The following is an 11692-nucleotide window of genomic DNA, read 5'->3' on the forward strand; positions in this document are numbered from 1 at the left end:
TATCAGAATATTATTTCAGAAACCTGCTGTCTACTCCATTGTCAGTCTCTCTGCCATCATTCTGGATCCTCCAGATTGAAACTGAATGTGCTCCCTTCTTGCCCCACTCCCTACAATGTCTTTCCTTCACACATAAAAGAACACAGAGTCCTTAGTGGAGCAGAACCATCCTTCTGACTGTACCAGAGTACTCTACTATTCTTATCTCTTGTGTCTTCTACCTGTCTCCACCAGTGGACTGGTGCAGACCTCAAGCAAAGGGAGGAATTATTCTTCTCCTGATGTGTTTTTGCTCTGCAGAAAGAGGCAGGGTTAACAGATCAAGCTTCCCTATGGACTTCAAGAGTTCAAGAATGGGTTGTTTGACCATCTCTTGGGAACATTGCTGAAAAAAAAAAAATCCTTGTATTGGGTGGGAGCTTCATTCCAATCATATATTGGTACAGCTTTTTAAAACACATAATTGTATAACGTAAGAGAAACCCAGTTTTTCAACTGTGTTCAGGTCTCAAATTCTATTTGTTCTGTGAAAGACTATATTGACTTTGGAAAGTAACTTGGCAATATTACACTACAGCAACTTTACTCCCAATTATGCTCCCTGGAGAACACTCATGTGCAAAGGAAAGAATGCAGTATTTGTAATCCTAAAAAAAGACAGGCTGAATAAAATGTCCATCCATACAGGGAGAAAAAACATACAGATTTGTGTGAAGTTTTCTAGATGAGGTAACACTAATATAGAGGCATCTCAAAAACATGGCAGAATAAAAACCACACATAATGCTATGAATTATGTCTACTAAGATCCCAGGAGGAAGCAGAAGGCACATGAAAGAGGAGTTCTAGAAAGAAGGAGCAAAGGCTTTGCTCTCAGGTCAGGGATGGCTGGGCTAGTGGGATACTGTGTGATTTACAGATTCCTGTAATCTTATGGTGTATTCTTCTTCAAAGTTATTTCCGTCTAGAGAATTTATTTCCTGGCTTCCTTTTAATCTAACACATCTTTATGGTTTATTGTGATCAACTGAATGTAGCAAATGTGATTTGAGATGGGATGATTTGGGAAATTCTTGCTCTCACTCTCTAGGGTGTTTCCGATGTCCTGTGATGAAGCCTACACCAGGTCACAGGGGAGCCCTTAAAAAGAAAGATTTGCCAAAGGCCAGCACCAGATGACCCTAGTTTATTGCAAATGTTAGGATGAGCCCAATCAGTACCACTTGAAGCAGAAACAGAAGCTGATCCCAGCTCAAAAAGCCAACCCATATGATAGTAGCAAAAGAAATTGGTGATTTTTGTTTTTTGTCTTTAAATTTTGGGGTGATTCATTATAGGAACATAATTAACACAAAAGAGGTAAAAACAAAGAGTACCTATGATCTCTTGAAGATAGCAAGATGGATATTACTAGAAGGATCAGGGGAAGAAGCAGAGTTTTGGGAGCTTAACAGGAGAGGGCATGAGGGATAGATAGTCTTTAGACAGGCCCTAGAATTCAGAACTATGACAGGCACAGAATGGGCAAGAATGGTCTCTAGAGGAAGACTTTCCCACTTCTAAAATTTTGTCTGTGCTCCATCAGAAGCAGAAAGCAATGGAGTCTAGGAGGTGTCATTCACTGCAGTTAGATTCCATGGCAAAGAAAGAGATCTGAGAAGGGATGTGGAACAATGAAGAAAGTGGAACTTCTTCTATTGTTCTTGATCAGTTAGCTATGTGACCACAGCAATGAGTGAGAAACCTCAATTGGGATTGGAAGTCTGTCCTGGGAAAAAGGGCTTCTATCTTTAGTAGGCCATGGACAGACATGTATGCCTGTCTTTGCACAGTACTCTTCTTGTGTGCTTGAACTCAGTCGCATGTGGGGAGAAATTGTCAATACCAGGTCATACAATGTGTGACTAAAAGTATCAGGTTACTCTTCCAACCCTGCTTTTTGCAAAATGAATTGATGACGTTTCCTTCATGGGGCCATGTGAATATGGGACATGGTGGTAGAAATGTGGACACAGTGGTTACTACATGATTGATTTTAAGGAGAGAAAGCTAGTGGATAAGAGGGCAAGTGAGAAAACTCTGAGGTGTGTTGGTGTAGAGTGTGAGAAAGCTTGAAAGCTTTCCATCCCTGTTGTGCTCAACCCTTCTCTCTATCAAATAGTCATACACTGCATACACACACATATGACCAGTGTCTTGTGGTTTTATTGCTCTGAAGAGACACCATGACCAAGGCAAGTCTTACAAAGGCAAATATTTAATTGGGGTTGGTTTTCTGTTTCAGAAGTTCAGTCCATTATCATCATGGTGGGAAGCATGGCATTATGCAGGAAGACATGGTGCTGGAGAATGAGCTGAGAGTTCTATATCTTGATCTGAAAGCAGCCAGGAGAAGACTGTCTTCCACACTGGGTGTAGCTTGACCTTATGTATGAGACCTCAAAGCCCACCTTCACAGTGACACACTTCCTCCAAGGCCACATCTCCTCCAGTTATAGCTCTACTCTCTATGGATGAAGCATTTAAACACATGAATCTTTGGGGGTCAAACCTATCCAAACTATCACAACTAGGCAAAGAAACGTGTGTTTATGTGCACACACACACACACACACACACACACACACACACAACCACACACACACACAGAGAGAGAGAGAGAGAGAGAGAGAGAGAGAGAGAGAGAGAGAGAGAGAGAGATCACTAATAAGGCCTTGGAGGGAGCTGTGGATCCAGAAAGAAGTCCATGCCTTCTGCCCCTATTTGTCATTTTCTTCATAGGTCTGTCTTCTGTGAGCATAGAAATAAGATAGTGGTGTTTTCATGTGGTAAAGGCAGAAGTGTGTCATGCTAATGCTGTGATACGCACCACTTACTTGGTAGCTCTTGCACCCCAGTTTCTGCATCAGAACAAGAGAATAGTGCTAGTCCCCTCCTGGCCATGTTGTTAGGGCATAAGCCACGTCAGGTGACTCTCTTGGCACTAGGTCTGGCACATAGTAGGTGCTCAATAAATGCTGATTGTTGGTATGTTTTTCCTATGTTCATAGAGTAACGGCAGAAATGATGATGAGGGGACTCACTAATCTGAGTTAAAATTTGCATCAGCCACTTAAAAGGGGATCAGTGGCCATCCTGTAAAATACAGCTTTATGTGAATAATTTGTAGCTACAAATTCGACTTCCTGGTGACAGCTACCATGAAATGAGGCTCTCTGCCAGCAGTCAGGGGGAGTGGCCTCCCTGGCCATGGATCATAGACTCTTAGCTTCCATGTACCCAGAGCTTCAGAGCCAGAGACACTCATAAAGCCTCAGCCACATTCTGACCATAACTGGAAGATCATTGATATGTCCTGTTATAAGCACTTAAAATTTGGCATTTCCCATGATGCCTGTAGGTACTGAATTTCCTATATATTCATACATGCTCATGAGAAAAAAAACCTCCTTGTCTATTTTCAAGAATTCCGAGAATGTATTTGACTGTGTTTCTTTGTCACATCATAATCAGCAGCCTCACTGCTTTGGTGCTTTTGAAAGACTCCCGTGCGGAGACCCCTACTCAAATCTTGGGAGGATGTGCACCCATGGAATCACGAGAGACCGTCTTGATGTAATTACAAGAGGTAGTTTTAATTTCGGGGCGCTCCAGGCCGGCACCACACCTATCTCATGCAGGAGATAGTGGAGCCGACCATGAGGCTTTAAAGTTAGGGGTTTATATAGGGAAAAGGTCTGGGGGAACAAAGGAATCAGTGTGGCCATACATGATTGGCTAGTTCAAATATTAATTATATTACATGCAGAACAGTGTGGAAAATTTTTAAGGTTGGTGTTAATCTGAGTCAACAGAGCATCTGATCTTAAATCATATCTGCCCAGACATGTAGTTTATGTCTTTTTGACCTGCTAGTTCTCAGGATGTCTAACAGACTGCTTGCTCATTCTCAGGCCTATGTGGGCCAGCTTGTGATGGATTCTTAGGCCCATAACTTTTCTTCCTAGTCAGCACAGGTCCAAAGCTTTAATTTTTCCTTTCACTTTGGAGCTATTATCAACTGAAATAGAGATGACTTGGATATAGGCTCTGTAAGCATGGTTGTTCTGATGACAAATTGCTGACTCCTAAATGGGTAGTAGTGCATAGAGCAAGAATACGTTGCAACAATGGCTGTTTCTCTGCACTACTAAAAGTGGTGCTCAATGTGAAAGCATAAGAATTCAATCCTTCTGAAATTTTCCTTATTCTTTTAAAACTACAGCTGAGTGCAGGAAATTGAAACACCCCCCTCTCCCCCCCCCCAAAAAAAAAGAAATTGAGAGGTCTAGGAAGTCTGTGTAGGACCACAGGTAGAGAGGGAAGGAAAAGGATTATACTCAGGCTCAATAGGAACATAATCTTTTGCCGAGTGTGTGTGTGTGTGTGTGTGTGTGTTTGTGTGTGTGTGTGTGTGTGTGTGTGTGTGTGTGTGTGTGTGTAATTTATGTTCTTGTAATTACTCATTCCCAGACAAGAAGGTCAGTGGTGGAGAAGCTTTCCTAGGCCTTTCTGCTTGGCACAGAAGTGGCAGAGTTTCAGACTTCAGTCTTTTCACTTTGGGGACCTGTGTCTGGATAAGACTGGTGCTGTATTCAGTGAGCAAGCTTTGCCTACTCTTTTCTGCCTGTTAGGCTGCCATTTGCCTCTTCTCTCTCTCTCACTCTGTTCCTTTCTTATTTGCAGCTAGGAGTGGGGAAGTGTGTGACAAAAATGGTCCTGACACACTATTTGTCTATAAGTAATGTATAAGGTAAAATAGTGTGTCTGGCTTTTTTTTTTTTTTTTTTTTTTAATAGCTGTCATAGCACCTGGCCTAGGTAGGAGGCTCAGAATCTATGGAGACTGATAGAAGTGTTTTTCAAATTTAGCTGTCAAAGCCAGGGAAATCATCCTGCCCCCTGCCTAGAAAGTGATTTACAATTTTCCTCTTTGGTGGCATCCTAAAGCCAACAGACACTTCTGTTTCCATGGAGAACCTGCTCTTCTCTCTAAGGTAGAGGACCTGCTCCTCCCTCTTTTCCTCTTCCTCTTTTCCTTTTCTCCCTCCACTGCCCCATGTCCCTCCCTCCCTCTTTTCTTCCTCCATTACAATCTTTCCCCCTCTCTCTCTCCCTTCTTGCTATTCCTCCCTATACACTCTCCCTCATTCCTCAATTCCCCCCACACACCCTGAGGCACCTGCTCTGTGTCAGGAGTTCCTCTACTTGCTAAGGATTCAGAAATCATTTCTGCTCATGAGAAACTTCCAGTCTGTTTAAGAGAGATAAGCTAAGCAAATACCGGAGGGTGAATGGGTGAGAGAGGGAGTCATTTCCTGGGAGGCCTGAGTCCCTCAGGGTGGATTTTTGTAAGGAAAGCCATTGTTTTTCAGAGCATTGTACTTTGGGAAGCAGGCAGAGCTCTCTGCCTCTTCCAGGGGACCTGTAAGAGGTCTTAGAGCTCTTTGTATGATGTGACATGGCTGTGTTTTATTTTTACTGCTTTGTTCTAGAAAGATTCAGTTCATGAAATGACAAGAGATATAGGAGCTGAGATCAGGGATGAGATCCACACCCTCTTTATAGTGAGGGAAAGGCCTATTAGAGCAGACAACATGGCTGATCTCTTGTGTATCTCAGAGGCCGGAGCACCTTTTCGTGTGCTCCTCATTTGTGTGCTGTTCAGAAGTGCAGGGCTCAGAGTCAAGCAGATGGGAGACATGGGTTAAACAGCTCATTCAAGCAAAGAGGATTTTGTTTTGTTTTGTTTCTGAGAAAAGAGCTCACTAGGGAGGCCAGGCAAGCTACAAACTTGGAGCTTGCCCTCTGGCTCAGTCTCTTAAATGTTGGGATTATGGGGTTACGCCACCATGCCAGAATGAAGGCAAGATTTTAAACTGCAGTTTATGTGATTTGGTTTCCAAGTCTGCTGACTCCTCAATAGACAGCACTGCACCAAGATCCTCTCCAGAAAGGATAGCATTGTGACCAGTGGGCTTCTTGTCCAGGATAATAAACTTGGAATTCTATATAAAGTCATAATTATTACAGCAAAAAGAAAACTCCTGATGCTCACCCCCATCTGAAAACATGACATACTTGGCTAAGGTGGCTATTAATGTACATTGTCATTGGCATCAGCATTGCAGGCTCAGTCTTTGGGAGAGCCAAGATGCAGTTCATTTACATACTACTTTGCATTCATTTGCATTTTTCTCCTATGCAAAATCAAATGCAGCTAATTAGTGCAACCTTGTTACAATGAGAAGCAGGCTCAACCTTCTGTGCCAGGGCAGATGGAGTCCAGAGCAGGGATTGAAACCACCTAAAGCCAGGGGATGGGCATGCAAGGAGACCTGACAGGCAAACATAGACCATGAATTAAAAGTAGGAATGTGAGTTGCACCATTTTCAAAATATTGTCTGTCCATTTGAAGTAGGTACTGGAAAGTTAGCAAGATCAGAGATCCTGGGGCTGGGGGGTGGGGAGAAAGGGAGAAAGGGAGAAAGGGAGAGGGAGGCAGAGAGAGAGAGTAAGTGAGAGAGTGAGACAGAGTAAGAGAGAGAGAGAGAGAGAGAGAGAGAGAGAGAGAGAGAGAGAGAGAGAGAGAGAGAGAGGTGGGTACAGATGTGTATCGTATGTGATTTGGGTCTGAAAGACCTTGGAAAAAGTCAGATGTAGAGTTCAGTCTTGTTACCTAAAAGGTGTGGGATACTGTACTTGGGATTGTAGGGATGGAATGAGAAAAAAATCGATGGCAATGGACTTTGTCATGTAAATGCAGGATTTGTGTGTGTTCTAGGTTGTTAAAAAGGAGGTCAGCTGACAATGGTGGTTCTCAGTGTCTTTTCAGGGTTTCACCACTGTACCATATGTGATAGGACTGCATACATCTCTCTCTCATGTACACACACAGACACACACCCATAGGTGTACTCACATGCTCACAGAGACTGACTTTTAGATTTAATAAGAATTTAAAACATAAGAATCGTGAGCTGGGGATACTACAGTCACTGTTTTATTGAATGATTCCCATGGCCATTCTAAGAACCATTTATTATTTGGTGCCACTAAGAAAGAACCCGCTTGCCAAGGATGCCAGGAAGCTCTTGTCAAGTAGTTAGAACAGCCTCTCTCCTGAAAAATAACAAAAGCATTCATTCGTTTTCCCCTTTTCTTTTGTAGCTTTGATGAGGTGAGTGGCCCATCTGCTAACCTACTCTTTTTGGTCCTGATCATTTTGATTTGGTTGTGATAGTAGTTCTGTGCCAGCTGAAGACTCCTTTTTCTCAGCTGCTTCATTTTGGTTGCTCTCTCAAACTTTAGTGCCATGTTGTGTAGCTCAGGATGCCCCATTCCGCAAAGAACTGCTCGTCTACTTAGGGGATTGCACTGCCATTTCAGTGTGAACGGAAGTAAGAGAATAGAAGTCAGTGCTGGACAGAAGATCACATGGGAGTCATGGTATCTGACATTCCTTCTCGATGGGAGAGCAGTGCTGCCAACAGAATTTACTCCACACCCAGTCCTGGGGTGGAAACAAGGGGTGGCAGTCATGGGCAAATGGCACTGCCAAGTCACGAAACAAGTAAAGTGTGATGCAAAGCGTCAAGATTGGCTATATGACCACCACATCTGTTCTGCAGGAAACACCCATCTCTACATCATAATGTGAGACTGGCTCTTGCTGAATGGCTTTTCAGCCCACAGCTCCATATGGAAACACTATGCTTGACATGTTGAATGCCTAGATCTTTAGTCCAGTATCACTCACTGCCTTGACTCGAAATATTTTATCCTCCAAGTTTTGAACATGTGAAAATTGGAAAACTTAATTTACCATAAGAGGTAATGATTTTCTTTATAACATATTTGCATATATCATCATTTGTTCACTTTGCCACCCCTCCCCCACTGGTCTCACCTGTCTCTCTTTGCCTCTTTTTGTTTCCCTTTACAGTCCCTTAATTAGTGTCCGTTTTTCATCACATATATTCTATTACCTTCTCTCAGTCTACCTCCTACTTCCTCTCCCTCCCCATCAGGATGTCCCCACAGTCTCCTTTCCACTTTTGTTCCTTAACAGAATACCTGTGTGTATGTGTGTAAGTGTTGCTTTAAAACCATAACGATAATACTGCTACTGCTCATAGCAGCGAACGCTCTGCCAAATTATCTTATTTAGTTTTTGACAAAAGCCTCATGAGGCAGGTAGTTTAATTTCCACTTCCCAGACTAATAAAAAACAGAAGTTCAGGACTGTTCCGTAATGCATTCACAACCACACATGCAAGGAGAGGGTCAAGATTGAAGCCAGCATTCCTCTCATGCACAGACCCTAATCTCATTACTTTTTACTCATGCATTTCCTCTCCAGACTGGATACTAACCAGCTGAGCCACATACCTTACTCAACAGAGATGGCTGCAAATTATTTTTGTCTACTTATGTAAAGCAAGATACTTAGGAAACAGTGAAAACAACATTAGGCATGATACAGAGGCAGAGTCTGTGTCCAATTGTGTCTTGAACACTTAGATGAGATGTTTTCGTTTCTGTATGTTAGGATCTACAAAATGTATCCCAATGCTTGAGACCACATGTTCTGAGCGCCCATTCGCAGTCCACATTCAACTGCATCAAAGTACATGAAAAACGTCCTATGGAAAGACATGTTTCTGGGCAGAGGATCTAGAGTATTTATGAGGCACTTGAAGATTCCATTACCCTCCAGAGATGAGACATTCTAATTCTCCCAGCTGTTGGGTTTGACTTACCACTTTCCCCAGAGGAGGCTTGAAGGCAAGGAGAAATCATGCTGACTAAATGGTGGTTGAAATTTGTAGGTTGATTGTCGGGTTTAGCAGAGAATAACTAGAAGGTGAACTGTATCGTCTCATTTGATAAATCATTAAAAATGTTCCTGTTCCACATTCCTGTGGCTCTTTAAACTCACCCTACAGAGGACTTTCCTCTATCCCCCTGACAGCTAGAGCTGTGTCATTATGAGCTGTGGCTATTGGTCATTTCCTGTCTCATCATCTAAATTCCTGTTTTATTATGACTGCCATGAGAATGGGCTTCTGAGCTAGGAGCTGGGCTTCACATTGACAGATATGTTTCATTCAATGTGGGAAAAGAGGGAAAGAATGCAGGATTTGCCTTCAGGAACCTGCCTGCAGTCACCAGCTCTCTGCCAACACTTGCATTCATGTGTATACTCCAGCATGTCTCTTTCAAACAGTATTCTTTGTGTACTTAGGATATATTAGTCTCTTCTAGTTACTGGGAAATGGAAATACACATAATACAACAAAAATAGATCCTCTTATTTTTAGAATTCGGCTCTGGTGGGAGACATAAAATATATTAATAAACTTAGTACACATGTATGTTGGTAAAATGTATACGTTGCATGTGCTAATTTAGAGAAGGAAGTATGGGGTTTTGCATAGTATAGTCTTCTATATTAGACAATTAGTGACATGAAATCAGGTTTGTTTGTTTGTTTTGTTTTGTTTTTTGAGACAGGGTGTCTCTGTGTAGCCCTGGCTGTCCTGGAACTCATTCTGTAGACCAGGCTGGCCTCAAACTCAGAAGTCCACCTGCCTCTGCCGCCCAAGTGCTGGGATTAAAGGCGTGCGCCACCACCGCCCACTTGAAATCAGCTTTGAAATAATCCTTTCTCCATATCTTTCTTTCCCTTTCCCTCCCTCCCTTTCTCTGACCATTAACATTTTTATCCTAAAGTTCTGTCAATGTATCTGGTAATGTTAATGTTTATTTAAAGAACTAGGATTTATTTACTTCATTTAATGTGTCTGAGCATTTGGCCTTTAAGTATGTATGTGCATTCCTCGTTCATGCCTATGGATGGTTGTGAGCCACCAAATGAGTGCTGGGAACTGATCCTGGATCCTCTTCAAGAGCAGCAAGTGCACTTAATTCCTGAGCTATGTCTCTAGCCCCCTTGATGGTTATTTTATTAGGTAGTAATTGAAACATACTCACTTTCTTATGCTTACTAGCATGATAACTTTTTTCCTCATTCATCTTTTATCACCTTGTATCTTAGTATCAAGTATGTCTCTTATATGCAGAATACAGTCATTCCTTTGGTGCCCTTTGGTTGGAATTTTTAGTGAATGCACAGAGAATGTAATTGTTGGTTTGGTTAGATTTGGGTTAGCCATATTGCTCTATGCTATGCCATTCATCTCAGTCACTCATTTTCTGTGTTCTCATTTGTCTCAGTCACTCATTTTCTGTGTTCTCATTTGTCAGGAGCTTTTCAGCATTTAATATCTTCCTCTGCTTTGTGCTTATACTTCTTTGATGGTTCTTTGGTGATTATTTTCTAGGAATTATAGTTTGCATCCTTAAGTTACTGTTAAATTAGTAAATCTGTTTTTATTCCAGTTTCTACTTGATGCAACTTATTTCAGTTTCAGTTTTGAAATAGAAGGCTTGGGTACATGATTTGGCTTTTCCCTTCCTTTATCTTTCTGTCCTGCCCCTTTCTTTTCTTTAATTTTTAATTTTTTGTGCCCCTCTTTCTATCCTTCATATGTTGGAATCTAAGACTTCATACATGTTAGTCAAGAGGTTTATCACCAAGTTATATCACCAGCTTGATAACTGATAATTTTTGTATTACAGGTTTTCCTCTTCTTCTTCTTCTCCTCCTCCTCCTCCTCCTCCTCCTCCTCCTCCTCCTCCTCCTCCTCCATCATCATCATCATCATCATCATCTTCTTCTTCTTCTTCTTCTTCTTCTTCTTCTTCTTCTTCTTCTTCTTCTTCTTCTTCTTCTTCTTCTTCTTCTTCCTCTTCCTCCTCTTCCTCTTCTCCTCCTTTTTCTCCTCCTCCTCTTCTTTAGTGGTACTTTCAAGTACTGTTCCAATATTTTCAGATTCTCATAGTTTTAGGTGGGATGTCAGCCATCAGTTTTATCTGTGGTCTCCTGAATGTGTACTTTCACATCTCTTGGAACATTTACCTCAGACAAGTTGCATCAAGTAGATTTGCAAGATACAGAGACCTGACATTTCATTTGGGCACTTAGAGTAAGTCTGAATCTCCAAAACTTTTTGTATGTTAAGTTTATGCCCCGCCTTTTAGCTAGCAAACTAATAAATTCTCTTTTAACCAGAGCCAGTTTGAACTGCTTTATTTTGTCTATTGTAACCCAAAGGACCCTGATTTAAAAACTAATGATTTGTTCTGCACTAAGCAGAACATCTAATCATCACCACCCTTGCCATGCCCCACAAAGATGAGATCCCAACTAGCACAAAATACTTCTAGTCCGCAGTATAAGTTAGCCTAAAGGAACTGACGGGGCTTCTTGCTTACTCTCAACCAGCTCCCCTGGTTCATGTCAGGATTTCATATCTTGGTTCATCTCTATCCTCAGTTGATGTTGTGACCCACACCAGATCAACATTGTAAAGGGGAGAAACTCCTTCTCACTATTCTTTTATCCTCCGCTCTCTCTTAGAGCTCTGCCAGGCCTTGGGTACTCTTCAGTCGCCTTCCTGTGCTTCCTGGAAAGAAGCTACAACTTTCTGAGTTGAGTTGTAGCCCTCTCATTGAGTTTTCTTTTCTATGATAATAGGTCTTTTTTTCCTGTTTCTAAATGCTATCCCCTCTTTCTCTTTGTCTCAGT

At 41.9% G+C, this 11692-nt stretch overlaps 2 long non-coding RNA genes across 3 annotated transcripts in view; one reads left to right on the plus strand and one right to left on the minus strand.

Annotated features, from left to right (window-relative positions):
- Positions 1-3541: 3541 nt before the first annotated feature.
- The window catches only part of LOC116082620, a 27487-nt gene continuing 19336 nt past the window's right edge, over positions 3542-11692 (plus strand). Inside the window, exons 1-2 of one of the 2 annotated variants that reach the window (XR_004115374.1) lie at positions 3542-3628; positions 7671-7872. This is a non-coding gene — a long non-coding RNA (uncharacterized LOC116082620). The remainder of the gene's footprint in view (positions 3629-7670; positions 7873-11692) is intronic. The other variant, XR_004115375.1, reaches the window with a different exon arrangement.
- Positions 7021-9018, minus strand: LOC116082621. Its single transcript, XR_004115376.1, has 2 exons — positions 8802-9018; positions 7021-7161 (listed from the first exon to the last, which is right to left on the minus strand). It is a non-coding gene; the product is annotated as an uncharacterized LOC116082621 (long non-coding RNA).

The sequence above is a fragment of the Mastomys coucha genome, unplaced genomic scaffold, assembly GCF_008632895.1.
Source record: "Mastomys coucha isolate ucsf_1 unplaced genomic scaffold, UCSF_Mcou_1 pScaffold7, whole genome shotgun sequence".
Lineage (NCBI taxonomy): Eukaryota > Metazoa > Chordata > Mammalia > Rodentia > Muridae > Mastomys > Mastomys coucha.